The following is an 11464-nucleotide window of genomic DNA, read 5'->3' on the forward strand; positions in this document are numbered from 1 at the left end:
TCTCGTATTATTTGCTCAGCATACAGGTTGAATAAGTATGGTGAAAGAACACAACCTTGTCGCACACCTTTCCCAATTTTAAAACATTCAGTGTTCTCATGCTCTGTTCCAACAGCTGTACTTCACCCATTCTCACTGCTAAATTGTATTCCACTGCATAAATATGGCACACTTATTTATTCTACATACATAGAGAGGAATCACTAAAAAAGTGAAAAGAATTATCTATATCAGGTCAAACTGACAAGAGTCACTCTAAAGCATAGAAGAGTGGTTTCTGGGTAGTGAGTCTAAGTCAATGGTGCTAACAAACATGGAGAGAGAAAGCAAGAATGATGACCTAATGGGAAGAGTGACACCAATGACATTGAATTGCACATATAAAAATTGTTGAATGGGTGTAAGATCTGATATGCATATCTTCACCAAAAATAAATACTTTAAAAAGAGAGAAAGTGAAAGGAAAATCCACAAATGGAACAAGATGTTTGTATAAGATGTAACCAACAGTGGATTCTTTTGCAGAACAATGAGTCCTTATAAAGAACAGGCAAACAACCTAATGGGCAAGACACTTGAATAGATACTTCACAAAGGAGTATGTAAAAATGACCAACAGCCACGTGAAAAAAATACTTAACCTTGTTTTTGTTGTTAAGTGCCATCAAGTTGGATCCCACGCATAGTGACCCTATATAGGGTTTCCAAAGCTTTCTCACAGAGCATCTGGTGGGCTCAAAGTCCAGTGCTTATATTATGGAGCTACCGGTCTCCCATTGTCCCATTGTTGTTATTAACTGCCATTAAGTCCACCTAACGGGACCTCTAAAGAAAAGCCTGATGGTCTACCTGCAAAAAATCAGTCACTGAAAGTCCTATGGAACACAATTCTACTCTGACATACATGGAATTATCATAAATTGGAATAGATTAAATGGTAACTGATACAAAACAACTCCACTACAGTCTTGCTCAGATTCCAGACTGGGTGAAATGACAGGCAACTTCTCAAAGGCATCTGAAATCCTATCCTCTAGGTCTGTCGTACTGTGGTGGCTTGCATGTTTCTGTGACTCTGGAAGGCAAGCCACGGGTATTTTAAATACCAGCAAGGTTCCCACAGTGGACAGGTTTCAGCAAAGCTTCCAGACAAAGATAGACTAGGAAGAAGGAGAGACAGACTAATTCAAATATTTAGTCACTGAAAACATTATGTGGAACACTGTTAGATAGCACCATAATATTGATTATTGAAACATGATGAAGAGAACCCGAATATTATGATATATAGCATCATAAGACGAATCACTGGGAAGACACTCAAAATTGGACTGGGTAAGAGGTGCCTCCTCAAAGTACAGTAGGCTGTGATGACTCTAATGAGTAAAGTCTTTGGGACCTTCATTTGCTGATGGGGAGCAACTCGAAATGAAGACAAACAGCTATAAACATCCATTAATAATCAGAACATGGAATATACGAAGTATGAATCTAGGAAAATTGGATGTTGCCAAATAAAATGGAATGCATAAACATTGATATCCTAGGCATTAAAGGGCTGAAATGGACTGGTATTGGCCATTTTGAATCTGATAATAACATGGCTTACTATGACAGGAGTGACAAACTGAAGAGGAATGGCATCACATCCCTCATCAAAAAGAATATATCAAGATCTGTCTTAAAGTATAATGCTGACTGTGATAGGATAATATCCATATGCCTACGAGGAAGACCAGTTAATTGATGCTTTTGAGTTATGGTGTTGGAGGAGAATATTGAAAGTGCCATGCCAAAATAACCAATAGATCTGTTTTGGAAGAAGTACAGCCAGAATGCTCCTTGGAGGTCAAGATGGCCAAATTCGTCTCTCATACTTTGGACATATTGTCAAGCAGGACACGTCTCTGGAAAAGGACATCAAGTTTGGTAAAGTAGAGGGTCAGAGAAAAAGAGAAAGACCCCCAATGAGATGAATTAGCCAAGTGGCAGCATCAGTGGACTCAAGTGTGGCAAGAGTAGTGAGGTTGGCCCAGGATAGAGCAGTGTTTTGTTCTGCTGTGCATAAGGTCGCTATGGGTTGGTAATGACTCGAAGGCACCTAAAAACAACAACATGCACAAAATAATGAATGATGAAGAAAGCATCAAAAGAAGATGGAAAGAATACACAGAATCACTGCACCAAAAACAAATGGTCGATTTTCAACCATTTCAAGATGTAGCATATGATCAAGAGCCAATGATATTGAAGGAAGATGTCCAAGATGCATTGAAGGCACTGGAAAAGAACAAGGCACTGGGAATGGATGGAATACAAATACAAATCTTTCAGCAAACTGATGCAGCACTGGAGGTACTTAGTCATATATGCCAAGAAATTTGGAAGAGAACTACTTGGAAGAGATCTCTCCAACTGACTAGAAGATATTTGTATTTGTGCCCATTCCAAAGAAAGGTGACCCAACAGAATGCAGAAATCATTGGAAAATATAATTAATATCACATTTGCTAAAAATAATACAAATATGGCTACAACCATTCATTGAAAGATGATTTCTAGAGGTTTAAGTTGGATTCAGAAGAGAACATGAAATAAGGGATGGGATATCAGTGTTGACATCAGATGGATCTTGGCTGAAAACAGAGACTACCAGAAAGATGTTTACCTGTGCTTTATTGACTAAGCAAACTCTTTCGACTAACAAGCTATGGACAACATTGAGGTGAATGAGGTATTCCAGAACACTTAATTGCACTCATGAGGAACCTATATATAGATCAAGAGGCAGTTGTTTGAACAGAACAAGGAAACAACAAATGGTTTAAATTAGGAAAAATGTGTGCCAAGGTTGTATTCTTGTAACATACTTGTTCTATCTGTATGCTCAGCAAATAATCCAAGAATCTAGGTTATATGAGGAAAAACATGACGTCAGGATTGGAGGAATACTCATAAGTAACCTGCAATATGTACATGATACAACTTTGCTTAATGAAAACAAAGAAGACTTAAAATACCTACTGATGAAGATGAAAGACCACAGCTTTAGGTATGGGTTGCATCTCAACATAAAGCAAACAAAAATCCTCACCACTGGACCAGTAAACAACATCCATATAAATGGAGAAAACATTTAAGTTCTCAAAGGCTTCATTTTGCTCGCATCAACCATCAACACTCATGGAAGCAGCAGTCAGGAAATCAAACAACATATTGTATTAATCAAATCTGCTGCACAAGACCTCTTTAAAGTGTCCAAGAGCAAAGAAGTCAATTTGAGGACTAAGGTGCTCCTCACACAAGCCCTGGTATTTTCATTAACCTCATATGCCTGTGAAAGTTAGACAGTGAATAAGGCAAACCAAAGAAGAATTAATCCATTTGAGTTATGATGTTGGAGGAGAATATTAAAAGTACCATAGACTGCCAAAAGAGTAAACCAATCTGTGTTGGAAGAAATACAACCAGACTGCTCATTAGAACCAGGATGGCCAGACTTCCTCTCTCATACTTTGGACATACTATCAGGAGGGACCAGTCACTGGAGGATACCATGTTTGGTAAAGTGGAGGGTTGGTGAAAAAGAGGAAGACCCCCAAGGAGATGGACTGGCACAGTGGCAGCAGTGATGGGCTCAGTGGTAGCAATGATTGCAAGGTTGGCGCAGGACCAGGCAGTGTTTCGTTCTGTTGAGCATAGGGTTGCTATGAGTCAGTACGACTCCATGGCACCTAACAATAACAGCAACACATCAAAGATTCAGAGCTTCTCTTTCACAGATGAGGAAACTGAAAGTCAACAAAATAAATGAGTGTTTATAGCAAAATAAAGTCTACATGCAACTTCAAGTATTCCAGTAATTCTCTAATCTTGATTTTTGTTTAGTCATTTTGAAACTTTGTCTGTCTCTCTCTTCTCTCTTTCTTGTTCCTTCTCTCTATTCTCCAAAATAAAGTTTGATTACATTTAAGAAAATTGTGATTTCTTTGTGGGTGATTTTTATCATATTAAAATTTCCAAGACATGTTGTTAAAGAAAGAAAAATAAAGTTTCTGGATTTTTGGTTCTGAGACAAAGGGCAAATTTGGTAAAGAGGTATTTGGGATTTTGAAGTACAGATAGCATACTGTATGTAAATATTTACTTTTATTTCTTTCCAAAACCCTACTAGAATGCCATAATGAGTTTTTTAAAAAGGTAAATCTACAAGGTCAATGAAAAGGAGAATGGATATTATCAGCAAACATTTGGAGCCTTAGCGATCGAAGTAATATGAACCTTAAATGAGTAAAGGGGAAATCTAAGAAGCAGCCTGATATATGCTGGTGAATCCCCAAAGACTCAGAAATTAGTGACACCAGGTACGTAGAGAAGTATTGGGAAGGAGGACTAGTTGGAAGTCAGCTTGATAAGCTTTTTGTTATCCCCAGACCTTTTCCTTATTGATTTTTAGGATATCATGATAGGCACAGCTGAGTGCCTATCCTCCCCACTTCAGATGAAATCTGGAAGTTTACCTGACACCCACTTAATGGTTATGTTCCAAATCCAAAGCCGTTGTTGTTAAGTGCCTCCAAGTTGGTTCTAGCTCATAGCGACCCTGTATAGGATTTCCGAGGGGTAGCTGGTGAATTTGAACCACTAACTTTGTTATTAGTTTGAGCTTTGAAGATGAACACTTATCCTATCATACCACACCAGGACTCCAAAGATATCTTATCATGTCACACCAGGTTGTTGTTCAGTGCTGTCGAATAGGTTAGAACTCATAGGACCCTATATAGGGTTCCTGAGGGAAGACTAGAGGGTTTGAACCATCAACCTAACAATTAGCTTGTGGTTAGTTGTCCAGTGCTGATCCTACAGTGCCACAACAGGACTTCACAGACCAGGTTGTTGTTACTAAGTGCTGTTCAGTCAGGTCCTATGCATAGCAGCCCCGTATAGGGTTTCAGAGGAGCAGCTGGTGGGTTTGAACCACTGACCATGTGGTTCACAGTCCAGTGCTGATCCTACAGCACCACAACAGGAGTCCAAAGACAAGGTAGTTATGCAAAAATTGGCATAATGTGAAAATGGAGGATGACAACATCAGCTCACAAAATGTAGGATGACTATAACATTATATCAATGACAAACTACAACATTATGTAGCTGCCAAATTACTTTGTAACATAACTGTCAAACCACTGAGAATCACAGCCCAGGCAAGGTGACACATAACCTTAACCATCACAGTCAACATTACTCTCACCTCACACCTAGCATTCATTACTGTCTAGAAATATGCAGTTCATGTGCAAAGTAGTCAGATGTTAAACTTTTTACTATTAGCATAAATGATTAATGTTGGAGAACAAGATAGTTGATAAGTGAGGAGTATGTGTACAGAGATGACCTGACACAGACCTCAGTTGAAAGCAAGTGTGCTACAATGAAAGTAAAAGAGCAAAGTGATAAGAGTGTAGAAAGGATAAGAGAATGTACATAGGATTGGGGAATGTGAGTGAATATTTACACTGAATCCAAAAGCCAGGCCTATACACTTTGTGGAGGATCATGGAAGACAATTTTCTGAGGATGTAACCAACCCAACTCAAGAGGAAAAATCCAAAGACGCTGACATCAGGGATCTTCAACCAAATGCCCCAACCAAGATATATTGCAGTGAAATGTATCATCAACAAGCCCACCCACAGAGCTCCTAATAAGGTGAATAGTGCTTCTATCTTAAATGTAAGCAGAAAGAAGGATCAACAAAAATCTGACAAAAAACAAATCCTTCTAACATGAATGATAGAGATCAGAGCAAACATAGAGATCAAATTCAAATGAGAAAGAAGAACAAATTATGAAGGGAAAAGCAATTTAAAATAAAAACCATTATTAATATCCACAAGGACACAAAAAGAAAGAGTCCCTCCATCATCCATGAAAAATAAACAGGATGCTGAACAAAGGCACATCCATAGAACCAAAAGAATATTTTGGTAACTGAAAATAAAAGCAGAAATATTAAAATAGTAGGGATAATTTATTGTGTCAGCTCGAGAAGATAAAACCAAATATTACATCAAAATATGCAAAGATCTAGAATCAGAAAACCAAAAAGGAAGAACACACTCAGCATTTCTCAAGCTGGGGGAACTTAAGAAAAAATTCAAGACTCGACTAACATTATTGAAACATTCTCTGGGCAAATTACTGAATGATGCAGAAAGCATCAAGAGAAGATGGAAGGAATACGCAAAGTCACTGTACCAAAAGGAAATGGTTACTGTTCAACCATTTCAAGAGGTAGCATATGATCAAGAACCAATGATACTGAAGGAGGAAGCCTAAGGTGCATTGAAGGAATTGGCAAAGAACAAAGCACCAGGAATCGATGGAATAAAAATTGAAATCTTTCAGGAAAATGAGGCGGCACAGGAGGCACTCACTCTTCTCTGCCAAGGAATTTGGAAGACAGCTATCTGGCCGAATGATTGTAAGAGGTCCATATTTGTGCCCATTCCAAAGAGAGGTGACCCAAAGGAATGCAGAAATCATGTGACAATCTCTTTGATATCCCATGCGAGTAAAGTTTTGTTAAAGGTAATACAGAAATGGCTACAATCATACGTTGACAGAGAACTTCCAGAGGTTCAAGCTGGATTCAGAAGAGGCCATGGAATGAGGGATATAATTGCTGATGTGCGATGGATCTTGGCTGAAAGCAGAGAATATCAGAAAGACGTTTACCTGTGCTTTATTGACTACACAAAGGCTTTTGATTGTGTGGATCAAGACAAGCTATGGACAACACTGCAAAGTATGAGTATTCTGGAACACTTAATTGTGCTCATGTGAAATCTGTACAAGGACCAAGAAGCAATTGTTCAAACAGAACATGGGAACACAGAATGGTTTAAAATTAAAAAAAGGTGTGTGACAAGGTTGTATTCTTTTCAACCTGTATGCTGAGCAAATGATCCGAGAAGCTGGATTATATGAATAAAAACACATCAGGATTGTAGGAAGACTCATTAACAACCTGTGATATGCAGATGATACAACCTTGCTTGCTGAAAGTGAAGAGGACTTACAACATCTATTGATGAAGATCAAAGAACACAGCCTTTGGTATGGATTACATCTCAATGTCAAGTAAACAAAAATCCTCACCACTGGACCAATATACAACATTCTTATCAATGGAGAAAAGATTGAAGTTGTCAAGGACTTCAATCTTCTTGGATCCACTATCAACACTCACAGAAGCAGCTGTCAAGAAATCAAATGAAGTATTGCATTAGGCAAATCTGCTGCACAGACCTTTTTAAAGTGTTGAAGAGCAAAGTTGTCAGCTTGAGGACTAATGTGCGCCTGATCCAAGCCAAGGTATCGTCAATAACCTCATATGCATGCAAAAGCTGGACAGTAAATAAGGAAGACCGTAGAAAAATTGATGCTTTTGAGTTATGGTGTTGGAGGAGAAAATTGAAAGTGCCATGGACTGCCAAATTTTGGAAGAAGCGCAGCCAGAGTGCTCCCTGGAGGCCAAGATGGCCAAACTTTGTCTCTCATACTTCAGACATGTTGTCAGGAGGGACCAGTCTCTGGAGAAGGATATCATGTTTGGTAAGGTGGAGGGTCAGAGAAAAAGAGGAAGACCCCCAATGAGAAGGAATGGCCAAGTAGCAGCATCGATGGACTCAAGTGTGGCAACAGTAGCGAGGATGGCCCAGGATCGGGCAGTGTTCCTTTATGCTGTGCATAAGGTTGCTATGGGTCAGTACCAACTCGATGGCACCTAACAACAGCAAAAATAGGTTCATAAACTAAGCAAACCAACAAACAAAGGGCAAGTGTTAATACTGTGGGGAGAAAATGAATACCAAAGAAAAGAAAACAAAAAACACAACTATCCTAGTAAACTGCATGGTTCAGTTTTAAATACTGTTTACATGTTTTATTGTAAATGATGGATACTGACCTAACAGATACTATAATATTAAGGGAAGAGGAGACATGCTAAGAGTGGTAATGGGATATTTGGGGACTGAAAGAGATTAATCCTCTCAATTCAGGAAATTAAATCTGATAGACTAAGTGAAGCACGTTGTTTTTAGAGATATAGTGGAAAATGCCAAAATAATACAATAAAAAAGATAAAAATTGGTTGCATCTTAGGAGGGAGAAATAGAATTGGGGTGGGAACTGCTGATTTTTATATTAAATATTATAGCACTATTTGGCTCTTTCAACCAAATGAATGTAAACCTTTGATGAATATGAATACTTTAAAAACTGGTTTAAAGAGAAGAAATTATGATTCAAGTAAAGCATTTCTTAAAATGCTTGAAGTAAAATGAATAGAAAATAGATTGGTTTATTCATAAAACCAGATTTCACATAGTTTTTTTCTGAATGATCATTTGCAAAGAGGCATTCAGATAATTTGAGGTACTGGAGGAATGAAATGAAATGACAGTCAACGTATCTCATTCCATTCAAGCAAAGATGTCACAGGATGGATCCTTAGGATTCAGAGCACCAAGTACAGTCAAGTTTTAAAAAAGCTCCTCTTCCTAATGTAACAGATACTCACTTATCTTCTATATTTTAATAAATCTTGCTTTCTAGGTCACAACAGTGGGAGGGAGAACCATTAAGAACTTGGCAATTATTTAGTTATTTCAATCCTGAGAATCCCTGGTACCCCAAACCTCCAAATTCTTCCCAACAAGAGGTCTGAGATTCCTCAGTGACCACTGAAATGCTCCTGAAAAGGATACAGCTTAAAGCAGAAAGAGTACAGACTTTAGAATTTGACCTATTTTGGTCCAAATCCCAATTCTACTCTTAGCAGTTACGTGATTTTTGCCAAGTTACTCAATTTCTCTTAATTGCATCTTGAACATCTAATACTTTAATATTAATAATGCCTGAATTTCTAGAGCTCATTTTATTCTACACCTCTTGGCACATACATAGGTGGTTCTTTAGAGAATGCAACACTTTTACTACTGTCATTGCTAATAAGATACTTATATGAATCCTTATTATTATTACTACTGTTATCAATAGTAGCAGTTCATTGCACAGTGACTTCATATAACAACTGCTGCCTCCCTTCTCTCATAATCCATGAACTCAGACCTGGCTGAGGTCACTGTTGTCACTCATCTTGTTTTTGCCAAGTATGGCCTCGGTCTGTCCCACCAGTATGCCAGCATCTTTAGCAGCCTTCCTGTAAGTTCACTTGCTTTTTACTTCTTTTAGTTCCCTTTCTCAATGAATTTGGAACAACTACCCCTGGGAGAAGAGTAAAATGAAATTTTAGTGATACCATTCATTCATTTAGGATGGAATGCATAGCCATTTCTTTTCCTCTGCAGCTTTCACCTTTCACTTGGAATTACAGAAATATGTACATCCTACATTACTCTATTTTAAATCCCTAAAGGAAAAAAGTGTTGTTCAATCATATTAGGTGCTCCACCCATATACTGGATATTGAGAATCTTGTTAGCACTAGGGAGAAAAAAAAAAAAATAGTACATAGTGTAGTCAAATGATCAGTTGCCTTGGTTTGGGTATAAAAGAATTTTTTAATTCACATATGAGAAACAGTCTAAATCATATATCTAGTCAATTTACTTAGGGGAACAACCTCTGTGAATAGTGACATTTGAAAACCTGTGTATGGGAGTGGGGTAAACGGCAAAATGTGTCACTGACAGATTTTGGATTTATTTCTTTCCTGTAGAAAACTCAACAGATATTGACTACCCACTTCCAAGTATCCATCATCAACTGCCAAAAACAGCCTTGAAGACTGTAAGGTGAGCCACATTCCCTCTCTCCTTACAGGGTTTACTGAGAAAAGTGATTGTCCCTCTGTTTACCAATAATCTAAAATTGAGCATAGTGCTTTGTGTGTTGTGGACATAAAGAGAAGGCAGGATTAAAGGAAGGATGGAAATAAGAGAAGATGAAAGGAGGAAGGTAAGGGAGGGGAAAGAAGGAAGGAAGACCTAAGGAGGGAGGGGAAAGTAGGGCGGGGGAGAAAGAGGGCACTAAGCTTTCCTAGTCCAATCACTTTCCAATTGTCTCAAAGGACTTTCTCACACTTTTTCTCATCAAAGTCCCCAAGCTCCCTCCCACATTCAAACTCAGCCCATTATCACTTCCTTCATTAGGGATAAATGTAAAACAATAGACGTTTGCTAACTTACCACCAGATCCACCCAAATATGAGTCTGGCTGCTAATTTCACCATCAGTTCTAAACTACCATCATTTCCGTGGGAGAAAGATGAGGCTTTCTGCTTTGGAAACCCTATACAGGGTTGCTCTGAGTTAGAACCAACTCCAGGGCACATAACCACCACCACCTAAATTTACATGTTCAGCTCAGAGCTTTCTCCCAAATTCTGGCTCCTGCTCTCTCTCTCTTTAGCTGGGGACCTGGGACACTACAATTAAGATATATAACTAAAAGGGGAGAGTAGTTATCTTTCATTTCAGGAAAAGACCATCCCAGGATCTTCATTAAGGAAGAGCATGAGTGGAGTGTGGTATCCTTGCCTGGAAATCAGCAACAGCAAAGACTGGGGCAGAGGTGGTGTCATGGAAAAACAGCAGTTACGGACTCTAGGCCCTGAAATCAATAAGTCTGTGTGCCGATGGGCAGGAGAGTGACTTGCTAAGTGTGACTTGGGACTTTTGAATGAATATATATTTTTGTTTTGTTTTGCATGTGTGCATCACATACTTTTGCTTTGTTGATTTGTGACATGTAAGATGAAATTGGGGCCAGTGTGTTTTTAATTGCACGTGTTTTAATTATATCTTGTTAGGCTCAATTATTACTTTACAATTTTATTATTTAGAGATTATTCATATAGTTTATAGGTGTCGAGTTGATAAGGGTCAAATGCAATGGTTAGGGTTTTTTGTCAACTTGACTAGGCCAGGATTTCCAGAGGTTTAGCAGTTGTTGTTGTTGTTGTTAGGTGCCAACAAGTCGGTACCGACACATAGTGGCCCTATGTACTACAGAATGAAACACTGCCCAGGACTGGGCCAACCTGACAATTGTTGCCACGTTTGCATTTCCATCTTGCTGGGGATCTTCCTCTCTTTCTCTGACCCTCCACCTTACCAAACATGATGTCCTTCTCCAGTAACTGGTTCCTCCAGCCAATATGTCCGAAGTATGAGAGATGAAGTTTTGCCATCTTGGCCTCCAAGGAGCACTCTGGCTGTACTTCTTCCAACATAGATCAGTTGGTTCTTTTGGAAGCCCATGGCACTTTCAATATTCTTGTCCAACACCATAACTCAAAAGCATCAATTCTTCTACTGTCTTCCTTATTCAATGTCCAGCTTTTGCATGCTTATGAGGTTATTGAAAATACCATGGATTCAGTCAGGCCCATCTTGGCCTCCAAGGAGCATTCTGGCTGCACTTCTTC

This window comes from Chrysochloris asiatica, unplaced genomic scaffold (genome assembly GCF_000296735.1).
Source record: "Chrysochloris asiatica unplaced genomic scaffold, ChrAsi1.0 scaffold00028, whole genome shotgun sequence".
Taxonomy (NCBI): Eukaryota; Metazoa; Chordata; class Mammalia; order Afrosoricida; family Chrysochloridae; genus Chrysochloris; species Chrysochloris asiatica.